Consider the following 27,130-nt stretch of genomic DNA (forward strand, 5'->3'; position numbering starts at 1 on the left):
GGTCTCCAGGATCACACCCTGGGCTGAAGGCGGCGCTAAACCCCTAAGCCACCCGGGCTGCCCAAGATAAACCTTTAAATAGCAACATGTCATGCTAAAGGGTGATTTTATTTATTTATATATTTTACGACAGTGCCTTTCATATGAGCCTCTCTTCTTCTCACCAAGCCTTCTTGCCCTCCAAGATGTATGTCCATTCTAGACCTTTCAAACTTGACTAAATATACTGCTCTCTCTACCTGGATTGTTAAAGTAAAAAGAAATTGTAAGCAACAAAGCCTGGTCAGATGATTCCTAAACGAATTAACATTTGTGATCATCCTGTTGATGTTTGTTCTTCTCTTCTGGTCCCTAAAAAAAGCTTTGGATATCAATTTTGTATGTTCCTGTCATACTTTTTATGTGCTGAACTTTGGTTCTGCTCTTTCACATGACATAGAGCATGGTACCCAGGGCACCTACGTGGCTCAGTCTGTTAAAGGTCCGACTCTTGGTTTCTGCTCAGGTCATGATCTTGAGGTTGTGGGATTCAGCCTGTGCTAGAGGTTGTACTCAATGCAGAACCTGCTTTAGATTCCTTCTCCTTTTCGCTCCCATTTACTCTCTTCCTCTCTCTTTCAAATAAATAAATAAAATTTAAACAACACAGTACCTTTCACTCCCTAACCTATGGTCTTAGGTGAGAAATATTCTACTTTGAAATCTGGCCTTGAAGAACCCTGTCAGTTAGGCTAGTTCTGTCTCTCAGTTTCCATTAAGGTCAGAGAGATGACCATGCTTGACCCCCCCAAAAAATGACTCACTAATGATAGAGCCAAGGACAGTAATTAAAAAAAAAAAAATCTTTGGGGATTTGAGGTATTCTCAATGACTTTTCAGTCTACCATGTTATCTGCTCAACTCTGCTTTTCATCATTACTCTGTTCTGATCTGTTAAAGAGATTGTATTTTAAAAGTACTGAATACCAGAGGGGCACCTGGATGGCTCAATCCATTCAGCATCTGACTTTGCCTCAGGTCATGATCCCAGGGTCCTGGGATTGAGCCCAGCATCAGGCTCCACACCCAGCAGGGAGTCTGCTTGTCCCTCTGCCCCCCCCCCCTTGTACTCTCTTTTTCTCAAATAAATAAATTTTTAAAAAATCTAAAAAAAAAGTACTGAATACCAGAACATGCTATATTTCAACATTCTAATATCAAGCTTTATTTGAAATCTCAGCAGCATTAGTTGTCCTCTCAGTCATATTAGACAACTGAAATCCTATTATTGCTTGAGTGAGCTCACTATTTGTACAGCTGTTCATCATATATCATTCAGTCTGTCACTATGGAGTTCTCACACAGATATTTACCTGTGATATTATTTCTCCAGAACATGAAGCAAACTGTGATGTTTGAAGAATTTCCATTGCTACACATAAATTGCTTATATATAGTTCACATTGTTAATTGTAATATCATGTCACTGTGTAGCCTAGCTCCCAGTGGGGGATAAAGGTCACTGTCTCATTTTCATTCATTTTCCTCCCTGGCAGATGGTCATGCAACTTCTGTGTAAACATTTTCAAGACAGAGAATTTCAGAAACAGAATTTTAGAGTCACTAGCTTATCAAATGTAATAGGATATGATTGTGTAGGGAGCAAATAGTCTTTGGAAGGTAACTGAGACACCAATATTTATTAGGCTGATAGAAGAAGATAATCTTGCCATGACTCTTAGAAAAGTGGTTGGGGATGGAGAAGGTTATTGATGTTATAGAGGCTGAGAGAAGAGAAAGTTTCAAGAACATGATCTCAAACATCAAATACTGAGAGGTTGAGTAAGTAATCCCTGAAGTTGTCCAGCGATTCAGCCATATGGAGGCCCATTCTTAGAGTGTTAGAGTGGAATGTTGATGATCAAACTAGCCTCCATGGTCAGCTTTGTAGGTGGTAAGGTAGTCTCATATGTCTTCCAACTCAAAGCAGAGAACTAAAGACTACCTTGACAATACACATTCACCCATTTGCACATCTATCCATTTCTTTATGTCACCTCTCAAACATCTCCTGAATCATCTTTTCTAGTCCCCACCCTCATCACCAGTAGTTCTTTTTTTCTTTGTTTCAGACATTAAACCTACTTTCAGATACCCACACTTCATTCTGCCACAGGATATTTGCACATGCTGTTTTTTAAAGCCTGGAATATGTTCCTCCTCCCTCTTAACTGTCACCCTTATATCCCTTAGGCTTGCTTAACTGCTATCCATTAGATCCCTGCTCAAAAGCAATTCCTTAAACAGTTTTTCACCAATGCTGCATTTCCCACCCACCCTGGAGCCTTCCCCTGATGGAAGTGAGGTTTTTCTTTTACAGCTTGACTCTCAGTTTGTGATTATACATTCACTGAAGGGATTATTTGATTAGCAACCATTTTATCTGCTTTATAATAACAGGGTCCTTACCTGTGTTTGCTCATAGTCAGGCTTTCAGTTCCTAGGGCCTGATACATGATAGTCAAACAATAATAGATCTTCAGTGACTGAATAAATGCATGAATGCACAAATTAGTATGCTTAAGATCGTATCATTCCCAAAGAGAGAATGAAAAATGGACCTTAGAGGAAGGTAACAACAGCAGAAATTCAGGACAAGCAAGCAAGGAGAAATCAAATCTCCCTTTGAAATTAATTTTCAATATTCCACAAAGCTTTAGACAGTTGGACTTCAAAGAAAAGTAATACACTTTTCCTCTAGTATGGTCATCATACTAAACAAAGCTTGGGGGGCAGTTTCTTTAAGTTTTACTTTCACTTAAGATATCAAATTGAAAACAACTGAAGAGTCACAACTTAGCTTTTAACTAATTTATTTTTAATCAAGTAAAATAATTGTTCAAATGGCCCACGCTGGTTGCCAAATGCTGGCAAGTATGGCAAATGGAAAGAGGTATGATAACTGACATCAACAAACCCAGGAGCTTTGGTGTCTCCTGCAGAACATAATATAACTCATGTTTTGTTTCCAGACAAGCCTCTCTCAGAGGCCTAGGACTGAGCCTGTTGGGGATTATGTAACCTGATAACAAAATTAGGTAGGAATTAGACAGGGGGCAGAGCTATCAAGCAGTTTCTAAATAAAATATTAGCAACTTAAATCTAATTATGTAATAAAAGAATAATTATACAGCAAGACAATGTGGTTTACCCTAGGAATAAACCCTACGAATAAACTGGGAAATCTATCTATAAGATACCTTGTTTTGCTATATTTCAACGGATTTCAGAAAAGCATTTGATGATAGTTTTATGCCTATTCTTAATTAAGGCAAAAGAAAGCTAAACCAACAAAGAAACAAAAAAACCTTAGTGAGATATGACTAGAAGGAATCACTCTTGACACAAATTCCAGAAATTTACAGCAAATATCCTGCTCAAAAGTCAAGATTAAGATAAGCATTTTCACTATCACTAAGGTTATAAATATTTTACTCAAGGTTCTAGTCAATGCAAATGAACCTGAGAAATACCTGATAACTGCAAATATTATACGGAAGGTGACAAAATTGCCTACTTAAAGAATGCAAGATAATTTTCTGAAAAGCTATTATCACTATTTAGCAACATGCCTTAATTCAGGATGAATATGTATTACTTTTCTTTACATCAGTTAGCAAAAAATAAAATTTTAGTAGCCTAATGTCTGACATTGTAGCAACTAGGGTTATAAATTTCATGGTATATAAAAATTATTAAGAAACAGTACAACTATTTCATAGTAGTACAACTACTAGTACTATGATATAGTACAACTATATCATATACATACATATGTGCATATTGTGATATGCATATGTGTATATATTAAATTTTACTTAATGACACAAAAGAACAACTGGATAAATGGGGAAAAATATCATATTCCTGAATGAAAATGCTCAATATTATAAAATAAAGTTTCAACTCTTCCTGTCTATTAATTTAATAGATCTAAATGTAAGTTAGCATAATTTTAATGTACATCGGGAAGAATATGTGAAAGACGAGCAAAGATGATTTACAAAAAAGAATACAGGAAAGTATAGTAAGTGAGTAATTAAAACACATTAAAGTTTAATGCTTTTCAGAGTGATGGGGAAAAAATAATGGTGATGGCCCAATTGGCTACTGCTTGGAGGAGGGATGGGGGAGTTCAATGTACATCAAAGACTGGCATATGTCACAGGATAAAATTTTTTAAATTTCAAAATAGTAAAAACTTAAAGTCAAGATGAACAAAAAGTATTCGGTATAGTATAACCCAAATAAGATTAGTATCCCTAAGGCATAAGTAATTCTTAAACATCAATAAGGAAAAGGGGGCATTAAAAAATGGATAAAATGTTCAAACATACGCTTCACATAGGAAATACAATTAAGTATATTAAAAGATTCCCAATATGCCTTTTGATCTATCAGGCAGGAAATACAACTAAAACAAGAAAGTTACATTTTTCCCTTGTCATATTAGCACTAATTAAAATTTTTGATAATTTTCAGTATTTCTGAAGGTATAGGGAAGTGATTGGAAGGTAAATGGCCAATTTTCTAGAGAGCTGTATAAAAATTTAAAATTTGCAAAAATGCAGCAATTCAATTTAATGTAATCTTTCCTTCAGAAACACTTGTATATATGAACAAACAAATAGCCACAGGAAGGTTCATTGAAACTTCACTTGTAAAAGTGAAAAGGAATCTAAATATTGATCTATGGACAATATATTAAATTATGTAATACTATGATTCTGTAAAAAAAAGTAAAAAAAAATCTCTAACATAAAACATCTATAATTTAAGTAAAAATATTATAGAATATATGCAAAAGGTATTCCTATTTTAAAAAAATCATGTATTATAATTATGTATAAATGCAAAATATAAAGTCTAAGTGATAACCCCCCAAATTAACATGAGTTATATAAGGGGAAAAAAGTTGTTATTGCCATAAAGAGAAGCATTCCATGGGATCCCTGGGTGGCGCAGCGGTTTGGTGCCTGCCTTTGGCCCAGGGTGTGACCAGGGAGACCCTGGATCGAATCCCACGTTGGCCTCCTGGTGCATGGAGCCTGCTTCTCCCTCTGCCTGTGTCTCTGCCTCTCTCTCTCTCTCTGTGTGACTATCATAAATAAATAAAAATTAAAAAAAAAAAGAGAAGCATTCCATTTTAGCTGCATGTTTCTATATTGCATGAATTTCTTCCAAGTATTTTTTTCACTATATAGTTATCTAATTAAAAACAAAAAAAGATGATTGATGAAATAGTTCTATATGTTTTGACTGAGAAACATGCCACTGAGAAGGTAAACAGATTTTATAACATGATCTCATTTATAAAGATGATGAATGGGTGTGTGTGTGTGTGTGTACTAAAGTGTGATATCTAAAATATTGTTCACCAAAATGGTAATTGTGATTACCTCTGAGAAGTAAGACTCAAGATAGCTTCAACTTTCCTTTTTCACACTTTTAAAAATTTATAATTTGAGTTTTTATAATGAGAATGAATCATTTTTATAAGCAAAAAATCAAATAAATTTAATTTTGAAGAGAATATAAAATTTCTGTACCTTTATTTGAACTTTTAATATCAATTAAGATGATCATATTAATCATGACACTGCAAAATCTGAGGATCTGAAACCATTTAAAAGTAGATTTTCCAAAAAAAATAAATAAATAAAAGTAGATTTTCCAGAAAATACAGATATGTATGAGTAAATGTTACTAGATAGAAAATAGTGGTTATTGCTTCAGATACTGCTATATTAAAATGATGATTCACAAATATGGATAATAATTTGAATGGGAGAACCAGGCACTGCTTTTATCTCATTTATTTAATTTATTTAATATAATGGCAAATATTAAATGAATCAAAGCCCATTGCCAATGACAAATTCAGACCACCCAAAAGTGACCTTAACAACAAATAAAAATTCCATTTGTTTGGAATCTTAAAGGTATTCTATACATAGTGTATGTATGCATGTATGTGTCTGTGTGTTAGTTTGTTTGCAGCAGGTTCAAGGTGATGCTTCTATTGATCAAGGGGATTATAAAATAGTCCTAAGTTTTTTCTTTTCTTATTTTACCCACATTTTCCAATTCTATGCAAATTTGCATTCAAACTTCTTGTTCCTCTCCAGTGAGTCATTAAAGATGAAAATATTCATTTGTCTAAGTGGACATATGTCAATGTTGTTCTAAGAATCAGGCTTGAATATGTTGTGTCAGGTTGTGTAATTGCAGAAGGAATGAGATGAAAACACACACGCACACACACACACACAAGTAACTTAAACAGTTTTGGTTGTTAGAGTGCTCCTCCTAATAAATTACCTGAAGTATGTTCCAGAACCTAAATAGAGGTCTGCAATGTATACTGCTCTAAGAACCTCATTTTACCAAACACATTTCCCATCTTTTATTTTGGAACAATATATAACTGTATATGAATACACACACACCATACTGATACACAATGTAAATTATAATGGTAAAACCAGCTAGACAGTTTCCTCAAGGTCCCGCTCTGAATTAAGCTATTATTCACCTCAGAATCATCACCCAAGGGATAAAAGTATGTGCCACCTGTCAAGTAAATGTAATATAATAAATGGCATCAAATAAAATCGATTTAACTACCAAAGAGACAATGCAAATCTAAACTATAAATTAAAGACAAGATCAAGTGTTGTTTCCTGAACTGGTGATATACTTTGTTGTCTGCTGAGGGTCAAGCATAAATATGAAGTATGCAGGTCCAATAAGTCCTTATTAATAGGATCAGTGTGTAAAGGGCATATGTCAAAAAGTACTATAATTGGCCTTCACTATCATTGAAATTGACATAAAATTTCAAAGTAATTTTATGACCAGTGACCTGACGTCTCAAGTGGCAGAAAGAGAACTGATTTTCTTAAAGACAGAGAGAATGTGCTAAAGCAATGTAAAGTTTTTAGTTAAATTCCAAGCCACCATTTTTTATACATATCACTCTATTCAAATGTCATCAGGGAAAGCGAAGTTGTCATACCTACACCGCAAATTTAATTGAATCATATCGTATAAGCTTTGCAGATATAGATGAGATGGCCAAGACCACCTGATTCTCTAATCAAGACATCCACACCTAGATACAGTCCTCACTTTCATGAAAGAAGGAGTCTCTTAGTAGAATGACAGTTGGCAATCAATCTGCTGACAGCTTTTATTTTGGAAGATAGCGGAATAATAATTTATGCAAATTTTTTTCTTGTAGGTATCTGCTTATGACAAAAGTTAAATTCTAACTTTGAAGGAAATAGGCAAATAATCTTAAATTATGAATTATAATCCCAGAGAAAGACTTTTAACTCTCAGTATAAACAACCCATAGCAAGTAAGACAAATTGAAAGAACACAATATGTGTAAGAGAAAGTGTGTGTACATATGTATGGAAGAGTGGAAGTGAAGTAAGCATGACTGTGTATGTGTGTATGAAGGCCCCAGCAAAAATATGCAAATCAGTATACTAGTATTAAACACTATGATTTCCATAACCCCTCATCCTTGGGCTCCCCAAATCCTGTGAGAGTGCCTTAGATGAGTTCTGGATTTAAATTATATAAGAATGGGGTCCCTGGGTGGCTCAGTCAGTTAATCTTCTGCCTTTGGCTTAGATTGTGATCTCAGGATCCTGGGATCAAGTACCAGTCAGGCTCCCTGCTCAGTGGGGAGTCTGCTTCGCCCTCTCTCTCTGTCCTTCCCTACCACTTGTGAGTTCTCTCTCTTAAATAAATAAATAAAATCTTTTTAAAAATTACGTAGTAAATGGTGAAGTATAGCTAAACAATGTGATATAGGAGGAAAATAAAATCAATGACTTATATCCCTCTAAGTTTGGCAAGCAAACAAGCTATTACATGTTTGATCTTAGCTACTCCTGCTACCTCTACAGCACTGAAATGCTGTGTCCATAATGTGAATACTGGCTGTCATTAGAGGATATGATAATGATAACATACTTGCCATACAATCTTAGCAGTATTTCTTGATATTACTAATGGTTCCCAATAGCTCCAGAAGGGAGGAGAGAAACAGAGGAATGAGACACTTTGTTTTACTAACTTTCCTTAATTACAGCAAGCCAATATATTAATTAATTGTGAAACCCTAAAAACAGAAACCATCTTAACCCTCTTTATAGTTCCTAACTTCACAAGCAATGGGGCTCATAGAGTCTCTGTCAAATTGAATGCATTTAAGCCAACACTACAATTAAAATATTTTTCACATTGTCTTCTCTTTGAAGGTTATTATTAATGTGTTTACAGAGAGCTAAAGACAACAATAACATTCCACAAATATTTATTATGTATGTATCCAATCTATACACTCAAGGAAGAATAGAAGATGGGGGGGGGAAAACAGTTCCCAAGCTTCAAGAAATCAAATATTTAGATATAAAGACACAAAAACAAGATACCAAATAAGTAAAACACTAATTGCTGATGGGCATCGGAGTAAGGAAATAGTGCAATGAAGCTTTAAAAAATCTAGCTGGATTATTTTAAAGAATCTTAAAGAAAGATAGTATCTATATATCAAATGAATTGGTTTTTAAGCTATGAATGTAATTACATTATTCAAAGATACATGTGAATAGGAAACATAAGAGTTTCATAAATCCCAATATCAGAAGATTCCTGGATAGTAAAAATCAGAAATTCCTAAGTAAAATAAAAAATGATATTTAACAAATAATGAATGTTCTAATGAAAACAAATGTTACTGAAGAAAATATTAAATTTTAGATGATTGTGTTTCTATCTTCACCCCACCAATTCCTATGTATTTCACTGTTTTCTTTTCTTTTCCTTTTTTTTTTTTTTTTTTTTTTTTTTTACTGTTTTCAATTTTTATCTCCAGTAAGGCCAAATTTGAATCAAATCCAAGAAAGCAGCACAGCACTGTAAGTAGACCCACGTATATCAGCTACATGGCTCCACCCAGCTGCAAGAGCTGGGGCTGGAGCCTCACCAGCACTGCTTCAAGGTTTTAAATCCTAGCTGCAGGAGTTGGAGAACATTTTCCATCAGCCAGTCCAGTTGACCCTGCTCTTGGGAGCTGGCTTGCTTGCACTGCACCTGGAGCCTTTCAAAATGCTGTCAGGCTCAGCCTCCGAGCAAAGAAACCCCACAGTGTTCTGGCCTTGCTCAGTGTGTGTTTTGTTCCAGAAATCAGGAGATGGGTTGTTTTCTTTCCGGGCTCTTGGGGGCAGAGGGTGGGCTTTCTCACCTATGAGAGGGTAACCTTTATGAGTGCCTCCCTCTCAGACAAAAAGGAGAGTACAAAGTGCCCTGGACGCTTAGCAACAAGAACAAGAGGATGCCAAACAAAGGTCCAGGCCATTTCTCAGTGCTGCAGTTAGAGTCCTACTTCACCTCCAGCCTCTGACTCCTTCAGATTCCTCTTGCCTCAGGCTGTGGAGCTTTGGAAAACACAGCCACACCTTGGATCTCTCTCTCCTGTTGATTCATTAACACTAACCTGCAGCTATCCTCCCTGTATAAAGCCACAGCCATCACTGAATTACTGGAGGGCTAATGACTCTTTGTCCAGGTACCCCATCTCTCTTCCTCCCAGCAGCCTATCTTTTGGACCCTGACTGCTCATTATCACCTCCACCAGAGGAGGAACAAGACAAGGCTGTCACCTGTGCCACTTCTTAACATTTCCAAGAGAAATCTGAGTAATGCCATTGTATGCTTCCTCTGCAGAGGTTTTTAACTCAGCAAAATCCCACGTCTAACCTTTGTTCATAATTTCTCCCTAAATGCTGAATTATAGTATTAAGAACTAGAAATCTCTTCCGTAAATGACTTTTAGATTTCTTTCTCAGACATCTTTAAGGGTCACTATCAAGTCAAATGCAATGCTTTATCTCCTCTCTCCCAGGACATTCAACCTGTTTTTATCAATTGGATGGGTTTTTCCCCCTCTTCCTCCAGCAATGGACTTTAAAATTATTGCTCTTTTTTTTTCCCCTAAGTAGACTAATGCCACGCCCTTCTCTCTTCCTCCATTCATCTTCCACACCTAATCCTCGTTTTTCAATGCCCACCCTATTGTCTTCTCATTTCTTAAACTAAACTCCTCACTCTACATAATCAATATACAGCCGCCATCACCGCTGGCCCTTTCTAGAACCTCCAGGCACCATAGTGGAGTGGTCTTTATTAATTCCTGGGCTCTGAACTATCTTTTTTTTTTTTTTTTCCCTCCTCACTCCTTCTCTTCACGATTTTGTTCCCCTCTCACCAATTCTGCCATCTGGCAGATTCTGAGTTGCCTCACCCTTCTCCATTCCCCTGTCTCCAGAGTAAGTGAAACATAACGTATAAACAATATGGGATGTTTTCTCTTTGTACTTTAAAAATATCACATGTATCTGCTTTCTCTTTTGGTGAATAATTCATTTCCTGTTGTTTTGCTAATAGAATCTGTAAGCCAGGGGCTAGTTTTAAAGCTATGTTTAATAAATTGAATAGTAGAATTTTTTGTCATAATGCAGTAAGTGTACCAGAAATCACTCGTTTGGGAGCTGTGAAGACCTGAGGGACAAGACTCAAATGCTGTGGTGGATTAGTTAAACTGTAGAACAAGTAATTACAGTTGCTAATCCAGTTAAATATTTTGAGTTACAGTGAGTGTTTGAACTAGTGTTGAAAAACATTATTTCAAGATTTGCATCCTAGTGACTGTTGCTATTTTTAAAAATAGATCCAGTAAAAAGAACTCAGATTGATCTTCACTCTAATAGATACAGATGAAATGGAGGTTGCTTTATGAAAATGTGAAGTAGTATAACTAAAGAGAGAGAGGGAGAGAGAGAGAGAAATGGCAGTATGGATATTGGGATCCAGAGACTGAACTCTTTCTGTTTTATCTTGTATCTTACTTATAGCATTTGCTGTACAGATGACTAACCTCCAGGGTCTGTCTCATTGTCAACCTACAGTTGTGCCCTCAAATACGTCAGGCTAGTGGTAACACATCACATATATCTCTTAGAGTGTTATCCAATAATATAGATTCAAGTCCTTCTAACTCTCCACTCTTTCAAAATCTCCAGGAAAAAAAAAATTGAAGCATCTATTTAGAAGTCACTAGGTACACACTCTGTTTTGGGAGTTCATACTAGTTTAATAAGATATAATCTGGAACTAGAATCATTCCAATACTGTGTGTCACTTTATGGTTAAATAAGTACGTATGTGAAAGTAAAATCGACCCTAATAAATCACCAAGTCAAATTCTCTACTTCATATGTGTCGCTTTTAATTTATTACTGTAATCATGTAAAACTCCTGGGTAATTTAAAAAAGAGTTCTTTTCTACAATGTCTATCATTGTAAAAACACTATAGATGTTTAGAAACTATAAACACTATAGATGTTTAGAAACTTTAGAACTATAGTCATCACACTACAGATGAACTCTTTACATATGCGCTACATACATATATATATATACATATATATACTTTATTCAAAAACTTAGTAATTTTAAAATGAATGTGCTTAGTGTAATTTTTTTTTTTTTTGTGAAACATGGTTCAAGAGTAAATATACTGTAAGTGTTGACCAGTTGGTTTACTCAATGCATACTCTCAAATCCTCTTTCTTTTTGCCTTTTCTGCAACTCTAGTGCATACTGTGGAGCTCTAGCCAGATCCTTTCTTCAAAATCGATGCACTCAATAATCTGCTATTGACCACTTACGGCTTAGTCCCTCACTAGGGACTGCCCTTGGCTGTAGGAAATTACCTTCCCCAAGGTAATGCCCTTTTCAGTCATAATCAATGACAGTCTGAGCTACTACCACAAAGGCTTAGCTTCCTTGTCTCAATTTGTGACAATTCTCAAAGGCCATCTGAATTCCAGAACCTCTAACAAATCAGGTGAGATCTTATTTGAACCACATTGTAAGCTAGTTTCTTCCTCCCTCCAGTCCTTCCTTCCTTACAGATTTATCACCCAAGATCACACCCCAGTAAACTTTCTGCATGCAATTCTCTGTATCACAGTCTATTTCCCAGGGAACTAATTTAAGAAAACTAAAATACCTAGTAAACAAATTACTGTCTTCCCAGTTGTTCAGCTTGGCCATGTGCCAGTGACATTAGGCATAATTCCCCAGAGGGAAATTTTTTCCTCCAAGATTCACTAGGATATGTTCCTTTGACATTTTCCCTTTGTCTTCCTCCCTATATCACTCATCATATAGACAAGATACCTGAATGTCCGCAATATCAAAGCTAACATAGCAAACAACCAGAACACCTCAGACTCTTGAAAACATCATTGAACAAATGGGTTTTTGCCAGCAATCATCAACTCCTAAACTTTTGGATAAGCCAGGGTGCGAGGCCTCTTTTTTAAGTTGATTGTTACTTGCAGCCAAATGCAAATCCTAAATGATACAATGAAGGAATCTGTCTAGAAATATATGTGTAAGTGTAGTCAAGTGTTATTTATAACAACAAAGAAATGTAACAGTTTTGTAAATGGTAAATTCTGTCTTCTCCTTAGGAAAGAAAATTATAGTCATTAGAATAATTCCTTTGAATGCTGATTTAATGTTTTTGAGAGATGTTCAATGCCATATTAAATTTAATGATATAAATCCATTACACACACATTTATATGTTTGATGAAGTCACCAATTCTGTGAACTTTCCTTAAGAAAAATTAATTTGCTTCCCAGGGCATATTGTATTTTCTAAAGATGGTCACACTAATATATATCTCATTTCATATGCTCTTCTAAAAAGGAGTCTAACATTCTTTCCACTGAGAGGTGGAGTCTATGTTCCTTCACCTTGACTCTGGGCAAGGGCTTCCAACTCCTTCAACCCACAGAAAACTAAAGGGGTAATAAATGACTGTTGTTGTTTTAAGTCACTACATTTTGTGATGGTTTGTGATGTACCATTAGATAACAGGAATGCTAATCTTAGTTATTATCTGATCTCTTAAAAATGCAGTTTTAAAAAAAAATTTGAAAATTACAGGAAAAGTTATAGATTTGAAACATTTACTATGTGTCCATTGCTCTTTTTAATTGTGATGAAAAATGAGAAAAATACCTTGAGACTAGTTTGCTAGGTGTGGAATCCAGGACCCTCCCCTAGGAATGTTAATGAGTCTCAACAGTTAATAATGCTTCTGACAAAATAGGGATGGTCAGCATTATTGTCCCTCTGTTAAAAATATTTCAAAATGTGTGCCAAAGATAGTATTTCTTTTAACCAGCAGTCTTCTAATTCCTTCTAGGGACTCTGTAAACAAAGGAAAACTATAGCAGAACACATTTGGGTTTACGAGTCAAATTGTAAAACTGTCAATTCCAGGCTAAGGTTTGAGCATAGAGAACTTACTTGAGCCTTTTGCCTCCTTTTGTGAAAAAGCACCTTGGTAGGTAAATGGGAACAGATACCTCACACTTCAATGTCATGATATGCAGATAAAATGCAACAAAGATCAAGACAGCAGCTTACTTCTAGATTTTTTGGGAGTCGGGCTCATTTTTTCCCTAACTTTCCATGTGTAAACTACTACAGTATCAGGTAATGATAACTGAAATTCTCATTTCCTTCGAAAAGTCTCCAGTAGAAGTGGCAATATTTCTTGAAATCACACACACATACACCCTGAAATAAAATCTTGCACTCCCTCCACCTAGAAAATATGACTAAGTCATTTAAGCAATATTGAATCTCTTCACAGAAAATCAGCAGGTCAGGTAGAAAATCACTCACCCTGCACACTGGTTGTGCAGAGTGTTGCAGGGTCTGAATTTCTGCCAACATATTTGCACTGGCATATCTCCACTTTTCAATTTGCTACAATGCACTTAACCTACCACTGTTATTCAGTGTACTATAACTATAATACAAGCGCCTGTGTGTTCATCTGAGCTCTACTATTCCCTTGGCTAGAAGTATTTCAAAACAGGGTGATAAATATAAATGCCTGCCATTTTCAAAAGTACATATAATAAACATCTTGAAATGCTTTGAAAGCCTATGGTTAACAATAAGCTTTGGTGTACATGGATTAGAGAGTAAAAGGCAAGGAAAACTTTATTAGCACATGCTTAAGTACTTATTTTATTAACTCTGAAGTGGCATCCTTGCAGGATTCCTTCAGTAACATGAAAAGGTCAATATCTCAGCCATTGAAGGCCCAGCTTTAGAATCCCAGGGACACACCCAGACAAGTTCTAATGATTATTCATGGAACAATTTGTGCCTACACTCAACTCTTTAAGCAGAACACTTTCAGAGCTTTTTAAATCGTATATGCAAAGTAAAGCATGATTGATGATAGATAGATAGATAGATAGATAGATAGATAGATAGATAGATAGATAGATGACAGATAGCTGATAGAGAGATAATCAGGTGATAATAAAAATCATGTAATAACAAACCAGAGGTGTTCTAGTTAGCTAATGGAGAATGATAAATCATACCCAAATTTAGTAAGTTATTTACTTATTTATTTATTTATTTATTTATTTATTTTTATTCTATTTTATTTTAAGATTTTATTTATTCATGAGAGACACAGAAAGAGAGGCAGAGACACAGGCAGAGGGAGAAGCAGGCTCCATGCAGGGAGCCTGATGTGGGACTCAATCCCAGGACTCCGGGATCAGGCCCTGGGCTGAAGGCAGGCGCTAAACCGCTGAGCAACCCAGGGATCCCTATTTATTTATTTTTAATTTTATTTATTTATTCAGGAGACACACACAGAGAGAGGCAGAGATATAGGCAGAGGAAAGAGAAGCAGGCCCCCTGCAGGGAGCCTGATTAGGGACTGGATCCCAGGACCCCAGGATCAACCACTGGGCCACCTAGGCATCCCCAAAATTTAGTGCTTTAAAACAACAATAATCATATAATTTAGAAGATAAGGTTGTAAATCCTACCAATAGCAATTAGGGGTCCACCTTGTCCTCATATCCAAATAAATTTGTTTTTCCAAATAGAAAATATTTCCTTTTTATGTTGATCTGAAGGCAATATATATAGGCTCAGACATGAAGATAGCAGGTTTGTCCCTCTGTGTAACTGATGACCTTATTTGTGACACCAAGCATATAGTATGTACTTCAAATCTTCATTCCTTAAATGCATCTACTCCTTGTCAAAATTTCGTTTGGAATTGAAAATTTTAGTAAGCAAAGCTGTATTTGCATCATAAATTCTATGTGGGAGACTATTTATGGACATTTCTTTTCTACTAGAATTGTCATTACCAAACCATATAGATGAAACAGGTATCTGGGCTAAACTATTGCCTTTTATAACTAGTTGACAATTTCCTATCATCTCCTGCTATATATTTTTTTCATCCATTGTAACACATAAAAGGATCTAACAGATACTTTATACTAAGTCCTCTCTGGTGTAAATCAATATTTATTAATTCACTTCATTGACAATTATGAGTATTTTCTGTCTGTCCTCACAAATTCAAAATTGACCACTTTAAAAATGATACAGATCCATTGCTTTTATTGCATATTGGTTATATCTACTTTTTCTACTTCTTTTATTTCCAAATCATGACATATTTAAACAAATTGTATACCATGAGGAAAGTACAAGATGTATATTAACCCCAATAGAGCATACTTCAACCATTCCACAAAAAGAAAATGACAAAAATATAGTGTGTTCACATAATATAATACTATACAATTATCTAAAATAATTTTTAATTTAAATCTTTCTTGGGATATTTACAAGCTCATATGTGGTTGTAAGGAATAATACAGAGATATTTCTTGTAAACTTTACCAACTTTCTTCCTATAGCAACATTTTATAAAACTATACTACTAGGGTATTAACTATATAATCCACTAATCTTATATTGATTTGCCTAGCTTTTCTTATACCCTTTGTATGTGAGGCTGTATGGGTGTGGGTGTGTGTGTATTAAGATCTATATAATTTTGTCACCTGTGTATGTTCACCTACACCTATACATTCTATACATTACCACCACAGTTAAAATACTGAATAATTCCAATGCCACCATAATAATCTTTCATGTTGCCTTTTGATAACCATATGCATACCCTCCTATCCCCAAATCTCACAGGACCATGAATCTTGCCCACCATTTCTAAATTTTATTATTTTAAAATGTGATATAAATGCATTCACAGAGTATATAACTTTTTGAGTTTTTTTTTTAGTCTTTAGTTTTTGTTTTTGCACAGCATAGTTTCCTGGAGATTCATCCAGGATTCAATTTGTTATATTTATCAATAGTTCATTTATTTTTATTACTAAGTAGTATTCTATGATATGTTTGTACTTCAGTGCAAATATTTTCTACCATTATCTATAGCTTTTATTTTTTATCATTTTCACATGTACTTTCACAGAGTAAAAGTTTTAAATTTTATTAGATCCAATTTAACAATTTTCCTTCGTTCATGAGTGGGGCATCAAGTCTAAGAACTCTGCCTAGGGATCCCTGGGTGGCTCAGCAGTTTAACACCTGCCTTAGGCCCAGGGCGTAACCCTGGAGTCTCAGGATTGAGTCCCACATCGGGTTCCCTGCATGGAGCCTGCTTCTCCCTCTGCTTGTGTCTCTGCTTTTCTCTCTGTGTCTCTCATGAATAAATAAATAAAACCTTAAAAAAAAAAAAAAAAAAAAAAAAGGACTCTGTGCCTAGCCCTAGATCCGAAGGATCTTCTAATATTTTTTTTTCTAAAAGTTTTATTTGTATTTGACTATGATTCATTTTAAATTTATTTTTGTAGGTGGTGTGAGACTTCACGCAAGGTTCATTTATTTTGCCTATGGATATCAAATTGCTATAGCACCATTTGTTGAAAAGGTTACCCTTCCTCCATTGAATTAGTTTTGCACCTTTGTCAAAAATCAGCTAAGCATATTTGTGTGGGTCTATTTCTGGATCCTACATTCTGTTCCTTTGATCTATGTATCCATTTCTCTGCCAATGTCACACTGTCTTGATTGTTGTAGCTATATGGTAAAAACTTAATATCAGGTAGGGTAATTCCTCCCACTTTATTCTCCTTCACTTAGAGTCTTTCAGCTATTTTAAGGCTTGTGCCTTTCCATATAAATTTAGAATAAGTGTATCTACGTCTACAGAAACTTGCTTGGATTTCTAAGGAATTGCATTTAACCTATCCATATGGGGACTATAAAGTGAAATTGGAGAAGGAAAGAGAAATGTTCTATCATAACAGAGCAAATGCAGGTGATGTTATGGCATTGGCAAAACAAAACAAAACAAAACCCTAATACACTAATTCAGGGTGAAAAGAATTGATATGAGAAAAGAGGATGTCTATTTAAACCATACACGTGGATGTGTGTGTATGTGAATGAGTGTACACCAAAGCACAATTGATGAGTCGGTTATAAATAATAAATGAAATTACAGCACAAAAGAGTAAAATTTAAATATACAGCCATCACAAAATATTGTCAGCATGAAACCTATAACTCTAATACAGTAATAGAAGGTTTGGCTTTTTTATAAAAGTACTGACTTTATGGTTTTTTGTTTGTTTGTTTGTTTGTTTTTGGCAGTAGGGGCAGAAGGAAGATAGAAGGCTATCAATAAAGGTATGACTGTATGGTAATATATATATCGAGTTAGTGGTCTGCTAAAGCTATCTACTTTATTTTTATACCTCTTAAGTGTATGAAGTAATATCTTTTTAAAAACAGCTTTATTGAAGTATAATTGATAGGCCCAAACTGATATATTTAATATACACAATTTGGTGGGTTTGGACATATTAACACACTCATGAAACCATCACTGCAATCAAGGTAATAGATATATTCATCACCTCCTTATCTCCCTCATATATATGTGTGCCTGGTAAGGACATTTAAAATAAAATCTACCCTCTTCACAAATTTTTAAGTGAACAATACAGTATTATTGGCAATAGTGACTATGCTGCACAGCAGATCTTTTAGAATTAATTCATCTTGCATTAGTGGGAGGGAGAAATGGAAAGTCACTCAGTTGGCTTAAATCCATATACTTTTAAAGGTAAAGGAGAAGGAAAGAAAATGATTTTATTGAGTGTCCTGTAAACTGCTAGGTAAGAAGGAAGGAAGGAATGTGGCTTTCCTATGGAGACTCTGGAACTAAGGCAGTACAGACCAGTCACCTGAGCTTTATTTACATACTGGATTCCCAATGACATAAAGTGTCCTTGACAAGTCTTGCTTAGATGGAAGGGCAGTAACAAGAGAAGTGATTTTCTAATCCCATGCTAACCAATCACAAAGAATTTGTGATTGAAGCTGTGAAAACCCTGAGCAAAGTTATCTTGTTACTTTAGAGTTTCTATCAGCTACAAATATGGAAATGGATGGTATGGTGGATTTCAAAAAGCTCAGAAAAAGATATAACTCCATGGCCTCAAATTCTATAAAAGATGGCAATTTGAGAGAGTTTGAAGGCTTTCAAAAAAAATTCTGTGATCATAAGCAGGAAAACATAAAAAATGATATGAATATACCTCAAACTCCATTAAGAAATTTAAATATATATAAAATGGACAAAACTAAGATAGAAATAAGTGCCAGGCACAGGGCCTCCCACATAAGATGTGCTCAATTCAGGTTTTGGCAAAATAATGAATGGATCTTATAAAACCAAAGATAAACATGTAAAATTGCATATACTATAAGCCAGAAGAGTCAAAGTATACATCATCTGTTCATCTAATCATTCAGTCCAGAAATATTTATTGCACATGTGTTATGTACCAAGCACTTTCTGCTTTTAAGGATAGCACAGTCAAGAGTGAGAAACTGATACACAACCAAACAAACAAAAATCAAAATGCAGGAAAGTTAAGTATAAATAGTAATTGTTTATAGTGCTTTGTGAAGAGGCAGGCTGGGGTTGTTAACTGAGCTTGGGGGAAGGAAAACTAAAAGGCTTCAGCTTGTAGATAACATATGAATAATTTTTAAGAGTAGCTGAGATATACAGAGTTTTAAAAAGAAATCTATATAAGTTAAAAACTTAAAAGAAAAGTGGTAAGGGGTATGCTGCTTAAAAACCAGTGGTAAATATATATATATATATAGTGGCAAAGTGTTAATGAGCTAGAAAAATGGCAAATACATAAACTATTGGCATAGGGCTTACAGAACTAAGTTGCACCCTTTCTGGCCAGTTGCAAAGATGTAAGTATCCTATAAAAATTTGGAGCAGCTAATGCTACAAAGGTTAAAAGAAATTTTACCTTTGATATGATTCTTCTTTGTCTGCTTAATCCCATATTTCCATCCCATTGATTCTTGCTTTTATGCATCCTTCCCTATCCTAGAAATTCTCAACCAGTGTTTTTTTATTCCTTGGCAGCTCATTAGAATCACCAAAAGAGCTTTTATAAAAGATTTCTGCCTGGGTCCATCCCCCAGGGATTTTGATTTCATTGATCTGGGGTTGGGACCCCTGAGCTGCCCACATAGTCTTCAAAAGCTCTGTGGGAAATCTTTCTGGTCTGCCATGGTGAATGAGCATCTGACAGAAGAGGGCGAGACAGACATCAGAAAGAAAGAATTAATGTCATGGAGTTCTACAGAAGTTCAGAACTTAACAACTCATATACCATCATAGAGAAAGAATTTACCCAAGATAGCTCTGTAGATTGTGGCCAGGATCTTAAGAAAGTGTTGAACATGTGAGTGCTACCTAGTGACTCTTGGAGACAAGTGACTCTTATTCTAAATTCATCATAGGTGTAATGAGGAGCCACCGAAAAGTGTTCTGCAGTGCACTGATAATTTAAGATTATACATTACAAGAATTATTCTACCTATATCCAAGAAAATTGATTAGAGAGAGGCAAAGATGATCCCAGCCTTTTTATTTGGGAAACCAGATGAACATAGATGCCAATCACTGAGGGGTAACTGGAGAAAAAGATCACGCTTGGCAGTAAGAGTAGAAGGAAACATGACAATACTGCTGTGGATGTGTTGACTTGTAGTTACTTCCAGCGGAAAAAAAAAAGAAAACCACCAACAAATAGACGAGAGACATGTATTTAAAGATCCGTTTGCATACAGTTAGGTTTTTAAGTCGGGAATAAATGAGCTTGACATGGAAGGTGTGTAGACTTCTCTTTGGGAGAAGAGAATCTAGGACAAAATTTAAAAGATACTAAAACTGGTAGCAGACAAACATCCACGAAACATATTAACAGGGAAGAGGTAGAGAGGTAGAAGGAAAACCAGAGGGTGTGGCATAATGGATGCCAAGAGAATAGAGTCCTTTTAGAAGGAGTGATTGAGGGATCCCTGGGTGGTGCAGCGGTTTGGCGCCTGCCTTTGGCCCAGGGCGCGATCCTGGAGACCCGGTATTGAATCCCACGTCGGGCTCCCGGTGCATGGAGCCTGCTTCTCCCTCTGCCTATGTTTCTGCCTCTCTCTCTCTCTGTGTGACTATCATAAATAAATAAAAAAAAAAAATTGAAGGAGTGATTGAATGATAGTTTTTCAAATGTTGCAATAGTTTTAATAGAGGGTAAGGCAGATTTTTTATTATAATGGGATTTTGATTATAATGGGATGGGAGATAAAGTAAAAAGTATGAACAAGGGCAACCGGGTGGCTCAGCAGTTTAGTGCCTGCCTTTGGCTCAGGGCGTGGTCCTGGAGACCCGGGATCGAGTCCCACATAGAGCCCATGCAGGCTCCCTGCATGGAGCCTGCTTCTCCCTCTGCCTGTGTCTTTGCCTTTCTCTCTCTCTGTGTCTCTCATGAATAAATAAATAAAATCTTTTTAAAAAAGTATGAACAACAAGTACAGCTACTTTTTTAAAGGCATATGCAAGGCTGATTAGAAAGATTTTTCTTGGGATCCCTGGGTGGCGTAGCGGTTTAGCGCCTGCCTTTGGCCCAGGGCGCGATCCTGGAGACCTGGGATCGAATCCCACATCGGGCTCCCGGTGCATGGAGCCTGTTTCTCCCTCTGCCTGTGTCTCTGCCTCTCTCGCTCTCTCTGTGTGACTATCATAAATAAATAAAAATTAAAAAAAAAAAGAAAGATTTTTCTTGTTTCTTTTTTGAAACATAGCATATGTTTTATGTGATTATTATATACAAGTGGTCAGTATTTTTATTATTTTTGATGTTTTGATGAGGGAAATAAAGGCACCGAGAGGTTAATTCTTCCAAGGTCAAGCAGCTACAAAGCGGCAGAATTTTGGAACAGTGATTATGAGTCATGTCCAGTCATGTCCTTAGGAAAGTGAGCAGGACAGTGAAGGGTTCAGAAGCTCTAAGATCTGAGGAGGGGTTTGGTCATTGAGGATATTTTGCCTCAATAAGACAGGCAGCAGCAAATAACTCTTACTTCAAGACTTTAATAGTTACCATATGGAAAAGGAATTAGACTAATATTATGTGGCTTCGGGGAGCAGAACTAAAACTAATAGGCAGAAGCCGCAAGGAGGTAGATTTAGCTGATAGGAATGAAGATTTCTGGAGCCAGGAGAAATCGGTGAAGTCGAAGGAGCAGCTTCACAAGTGAAGTTACAGCAGCCTAGGAGTTTGGAATTTGACCCAAGAGAAGGGCCTTTTCGGAAGGCTTTCGAATATGGGGAGCAGAGAAGACAGGTGGGCCCAGGAGAAGTTCATCACCCTTTTAATACTGAAAAGTCTGCCTCTAGTGTGCATTTAACACACAATACACATTTACTTTTTAATTTTCTCCTCAGAGTAAGACCATTTGGCAGATATATAAAGCATTTGGATCATCATGACAACAATATTTGGATATAATAGATAAGAAATAATGCTGTGCCAAGTCTGTTAGATCAAGATTTTCAGTTGCTTCAGGAGCTCTAATAATTCAGATGAGAGTGGGGAAAAGAGATGGCAAAGGGACTGAAGGAGGGAGGGGAGAGGGATGGTGGAGGGAGAGAAGCGAGTTTAGCTTGCAATGTAGCCTTTTCCCAAGTGCAAGCAAAATATCCTATAAACAATTGCAAAAACTGTTTCCTGCCAAAATTATCCTTTTGAAGCTTTTAAGAGATAATCCATATATCTCCCTCATTTCATGCTCTCACACATTGACGCGAAAAGCTCAAACAAGAGACTTTGAAGCTCTTCTGTAAGCAGAGGTCAATGTTTCTGGTGCAGTGCCAGTTTTAATAAGAAGATTTTCTTTTCTCTCTCTTTAAAGAAGGTATAAGGGAGATGCATGCTAAGACTTACAATGGTCTCTGCCTGGATCTGATGCCAACAGAGGGCCCATGCAATATTTTGACATTTTGAGCCTTGATTTGGCTGCCACCTTTATTGAAAAGCTCTAATATTCTCTACAGGTTTTAGATAGCAAATTTTGAATTTTGATCCTGGCCTGCCTTTAGGAACCTTGCCTTATAAATCTATTTTCTAATCTATAGCAACTTCACTGTGTTGTTCTTTTTCTTCAATGTGGTAACTTTGTCTGTTTATTTGTTCGTTTGGCAATGTGGTAACTTTGTTTATCTGTTTATTTGTTTGTTTGGGATGTTGGAATGCAACAATTAGATACAGCCAGCATGCCAATCCATCATGATCTACAGGTATCGTAGGCAGCCACTAATACATACAGTGAATCTTGCAAAGATGACCATCATATTTTGAAGCAGATAACAGATCCTCAACTCAGGAGCCACTGTCCTTTATCTGTCCCCTTCTCCAATAGCTATAAACCTTTGCAATTCCTCTCAAATCTGGCTCTGTATTCTCGAGCAATATACATGCATATTTTAGTTTTTATGAACCACCGCAAGCCTGTTTCCCTACAAATTATATTTTATTAATTAAATGTAGACTCTCAACCATTTTTTATAACATATGGCAGCCTTAGTCACCAAAGGATGTTAAAAAATCCCTCCACAGTTTTGCTACCTAGAAATCAGATTGTTTAAAAAAAAAAAAAAAAAAAAAAAGGTTGTTTTTTACAAAGCTAGTGTATCGAAGAGATAGTCATGCAATTAGGCCTGCTTATTAACAATTTGGGGAGGGAAATTGCCCATAGCAACATCACAGTTGAAATATTTACATTTGAGTCCCTATCCTTCTTTTTCTGCCAATTGTTGGGAGCAAATCCAATCAGAAATTTTGGCAGTGAGCAGCTGTAATATAAAACAAAGATGGAGATGCATATATTCATCATGGAGATGTGTATCCCTTTCAATTTACATTAATCTGTCTGATGAATATGGAGAGATACATTACTCTTTTTGTTTTGTTTTTTTACAACTTTCATCTTGCTCTCCGTAACTTGTCAGAGGACCTGGTTTGGAGTCCTGCTTCTGTTACTTGTGATTAACAAAACAATCCTCTCTCCTTTGCAGCCTTGATTTATTCATTTGTAAAATCAGGGGCTGGATTGGAGAATCCCATCAACTCTAAAATTCTGTTTCTAAAAGATACTATTTTTTGGATAAGCAATTAGAAAATATATAAATAAATAAATAAACAAACAAATAAACACTTTAAATGGTATGATAATCAAGAATACATAACTAAAAGGATATGGGAGAATGAATTATCTTTTAAATCCCCGAGCCATTCAGGGAGGGGGGATTATTCTGAAAATAGACCGCAAAAGAATAACTTTCTGTGTCTATAATATCTTTTTAGCAAATCCTGTCAGTGCAGCTACAATGTGGTAAAAAACTGAGAAAAGAATAAGCATGGCTAATGCAGGATGCCTAAGCATCTGTACCTACCTTAACCATTTCTGTCTTTGTCTTCTTTGCTGTTTCTTTGTTTATTCCTTCTTTTCTCTTCCTTTTTTCCTTACTTCCTTTTTTTTCCTTCCTTCTTTTCTACTTCCTTCACTCTTTCCTTCCCTTTCCTGGCCTTTTCTTTTTTCATTCATCCAACATATATTCAATGAACAAATATTTATTGAATACCTACAACATTACTGAAACTCCTCTAGGAACTGGGTCTATACCACTGAACAAGAAAAATGTAAAAAAAAAAAAAAATTCCTAGATTTTGTGGAATTTACATTTTGGTAGGTAAACCACAAAATAGTAAGTGAGACCATACTTAAATATATAGTTCAATTCAAGTAGATATATAATACTTGAGTAAGAAATGAAGTAGGATTTTGAGATAATGATTGACTAGGAGAGAGACTTTTTTTTTTTTAAGATTTTATTCATTTATTTGAGAGAGAGAGAGAGAGAGCACAGAGGGAGAAACTTCCCTGCTGAGTAGGAAGCCCACACGTGGGGGGCTCTACATGGGGTTAGATACCAGGACCCCTGGATCATGACCTGAACCAAAGGCAGAGACTTAACCCACTGAGCCACCCAAACACCCCAAAGGAGGATATTTAAATAGAGACAGAGAAGGTTTCTCCAAAGAGGTAAATTTGAGCATAAACATATATGAAATGAGGGGGAGAACTACACTAAGATTCCTGGAAGGAGCTGAAGTTTTGTCCACTTAGTGACTAGTATCTTTGTTTCCATCACATTTTCTAACCATTTTTTGTTAGAAGAGACTTAAGAAAACTTATCAAGTGCACACTTTCAAGGTACATTTAATTTAAATGCATGTTGGGGTATCTGGGTGGCTCAAGTCAGTTACATGTCTGCCTTCAGCTCAGGTCATTACCTCAGGGTCCTGGGATCAGCCCTGCATTTGGCTCCTTGCTTAAGGGGGAGTCTGTTTCTCCTCCCTCTACCCTCCCCTGCTCATGCTCATCCTGGAGCATGTGCTTTCTCTCTCTCAAATAAATAACTAATTATTATAAAAAATCCATGTAGATGGAGGGATTTAACAAAAACAGCATGCTACTAGGAACAAAAATATTATTATGGCAATATTTCTGGTTCCAAGAGAGACTAGAGAATTAACCTATCCCCTTGGGTACCAAGATTCCCCTGCCCACTGTCTCACACAGCTGATGACTCAGCATTGGCTAAAGGTGTGGAGAAGCTCTTTTTCAGTCCACTTGTATACCTCAAGGTGCCAGTGTGGTTCTTTGAGATCCTCACAATATTGCTTGATATTCTTCTTTTAACTGAATATATGTGATTCTTGAGGCAGTTGGGGACAGGCTACCCTGTGATAGGCTCCAAACCTCTACTCTAAATCCTAAGGGTGTCTGGGCCCTCTATAATTCTTCAGGAACAACCTTCAAAGTGCTATTATTTTTGGAGCTGTGATAGTGAGACAAGAGTTGGGGACTAAACCTTGCAGATATCAATGACCAACTTGCCATCTCAGAAATGGCTGGTTGGTTAAGAAGGGGCCCTGATAAGAGAGTGTGAATGTATACAAAATGTTTTCTAAATTTAGAATTCAAGCATGTTTTATTTATGATGTGAACTATAATCTAGTTTTATGATACTGGCTTTCTTTTAGGTTTCTACAATAAATAGCCACATGAAGAGCCCACCTATTCTACAAAACAGTTACTGTGGCTATCTGTTATGCTTTTCAGTGTTGTTTGTTACAGTGATAATTTTCTCTTAGTTTGAGTCAGGATGGTATAGATGATGAAGTGTAAAATAGTAGGAAACAGAATTAGGTAGAAATCCCAACTCTGCCACTTAATTGAATGAACTTGAGAAAGTAGTTAAAATCTGTGGACCTCAAATCCTTCTGCAAAATGGGGAACATAATAGCCTAAAATGAGGATTAAAATGAGATGTTATCTATAATGGACAAGGCATAATGCTTGACATACAAAATAAAGCTCATTCTATGCATTACTTTTCTTCTCATCTTTTAGGGTTTGTTTTTTTGTTTTGTTTTGTTTTTTTGAGGCATATTAACTCAGGTACCTTGTGTACTGAGTAGCATGTTTTTCTAGAAATGGATAGGGCTTTGAAATAATAGAGATTAGTAATTATAATAGCAAATTTGGCCATGTAGAATAGTGACTAGGTGCCTCTAATTCCTCTAATTCCATCGATGACCTCGTGCCTGCCCAGAAGTGAGGCCCCAGCCCGCACATGCCACCACCACCAGCCCCACTGCTTCCTAACTTATTGCCTGGGCAATGCCCGCCATGCACCCCTCTGATGTTTGCCACTTGGCAGCTGAGCCCTTAGCCTCACTATAGAGACTTCTGTCGCCCTTGGTAGAGTTTATTTTTGTGATGGCTAAGATGTTGCTGATGCTGAAATAAACTAGGGTTTCGGCCAGCTAAAAAAAAAAAAAAAAAATTAGAATTAGAGGCACCCAATGGACCTGGGTTCAAATCTAGGTTCTGTCTTTAATTAGTTTTGTGTCTCCCCGGTCTCATTTATATACTTCTTTTTATCTTCCTACTTAACATTGGAATGCCGCAGGACTTAGTTACTGGATCTAAACTTTTGTTTATCCATTCTCATTAACTTGATAATAACCAACAATACAGCTTTATTTTTTATTTTTCTATTTTTTTAACAATATGGCTTTAAATAAAACTTCTAAATTTATACCTGCAACCCAAACTTCAAATTTACATATGTCCAGCTGACTACTGGACATCTCTACTTGGCTGTCTAATAAGAATTTAAACTCATCTCGTTCAAAACCAATTTCACGGTTTTCCCTGACATAGGCTCCTCCTAAGTTTTCCTCATTTCAATTAATGGCAATTCCTATCCTTCCAGTTGCTCAGGTCAGAAACTGCAGTTAGCCTTGCCTCTGTCTTTATACTCTTCATCCAATAAACCAAAAATCCTAACAGTTCTTCTTTCAAAATATATCTAGCATCATACTACTTACTAGCTCTTTTTGCTGCTCCCATCTTGGATTATTACATCTCTCATCACATTGTTAATACAGCCTTCACCTTCACAGCCTTTACAGCCTTTCTGCCTCCTGAGCTGTTTCTCAGCAGTCTATTTTTACCTTCCAGAGTTATCTTTTTAAAATTAAAGTTGAATCAAGTCACTCATCTTTTCAATACCCCCAATACCTTCAGTTTCCTTAAGAGCAAAAACTAAGATTGTTACAATGGCCTACAAAGTCTCAAATGATACCACCTCCTCTACCTGGCCTAATATTTTCCTTCTCTCCCCT

At 36.1% G+C, this 27,130-nt stretch overlaps 1 protein-coding gene and 1 long non-coding RNA gene across 9 annotated transcripts in view; one reads left to right on the top strand and one right to left on the bottom strand.

Moving 5' to 3' along the window:
• Positions 1–17,691, top strand: part of LOC144312260 (uncharacterized) — an 88,170-nt gene extending 70,479 nt beyond the window's left edge. The window contains exons 4-6 of one of the 2 annotated variants that reach the window (XR_013377764.1): positions 8,937–8,975; positions 11,714–11,966; positions 17,655–17,691. This is a non-coding gene — a long non-coding RNA (uncharacterized LOC144312260). Of the gene's footprint in view, positions 1–8,932; positions 8,976–11,713; positions 11,967–17,654 lie in introns of both variants that reach the window. The other variant, XR_013377765.1, reaches the window with a different exon arrangement.
• Positions 1–27,130, bottom strand: part of CTNNA3 (catenin alpha 3) — a 1,688,099-nt gene that overhangs the window by 642,421 nt on the left and 1,018,548 nt on the right. The window lies entirely within an intron of this gene.

The sequence above is a fragment of the Canis aureus genome, chromosome 4 (genome assembly GCF_053574225.1).
Source record: "Canis aureus isolate CA01 chromosome 4, VMU_Caureus_v.1.0, whole genome shotgun sequence".
Classification (NCBI taxonomy): domain Eukaryota; kingdom Metazoa; phylum Chordata; class Mammalia; order Carnivora; family Canidae; genus Canis; species Canis aureus.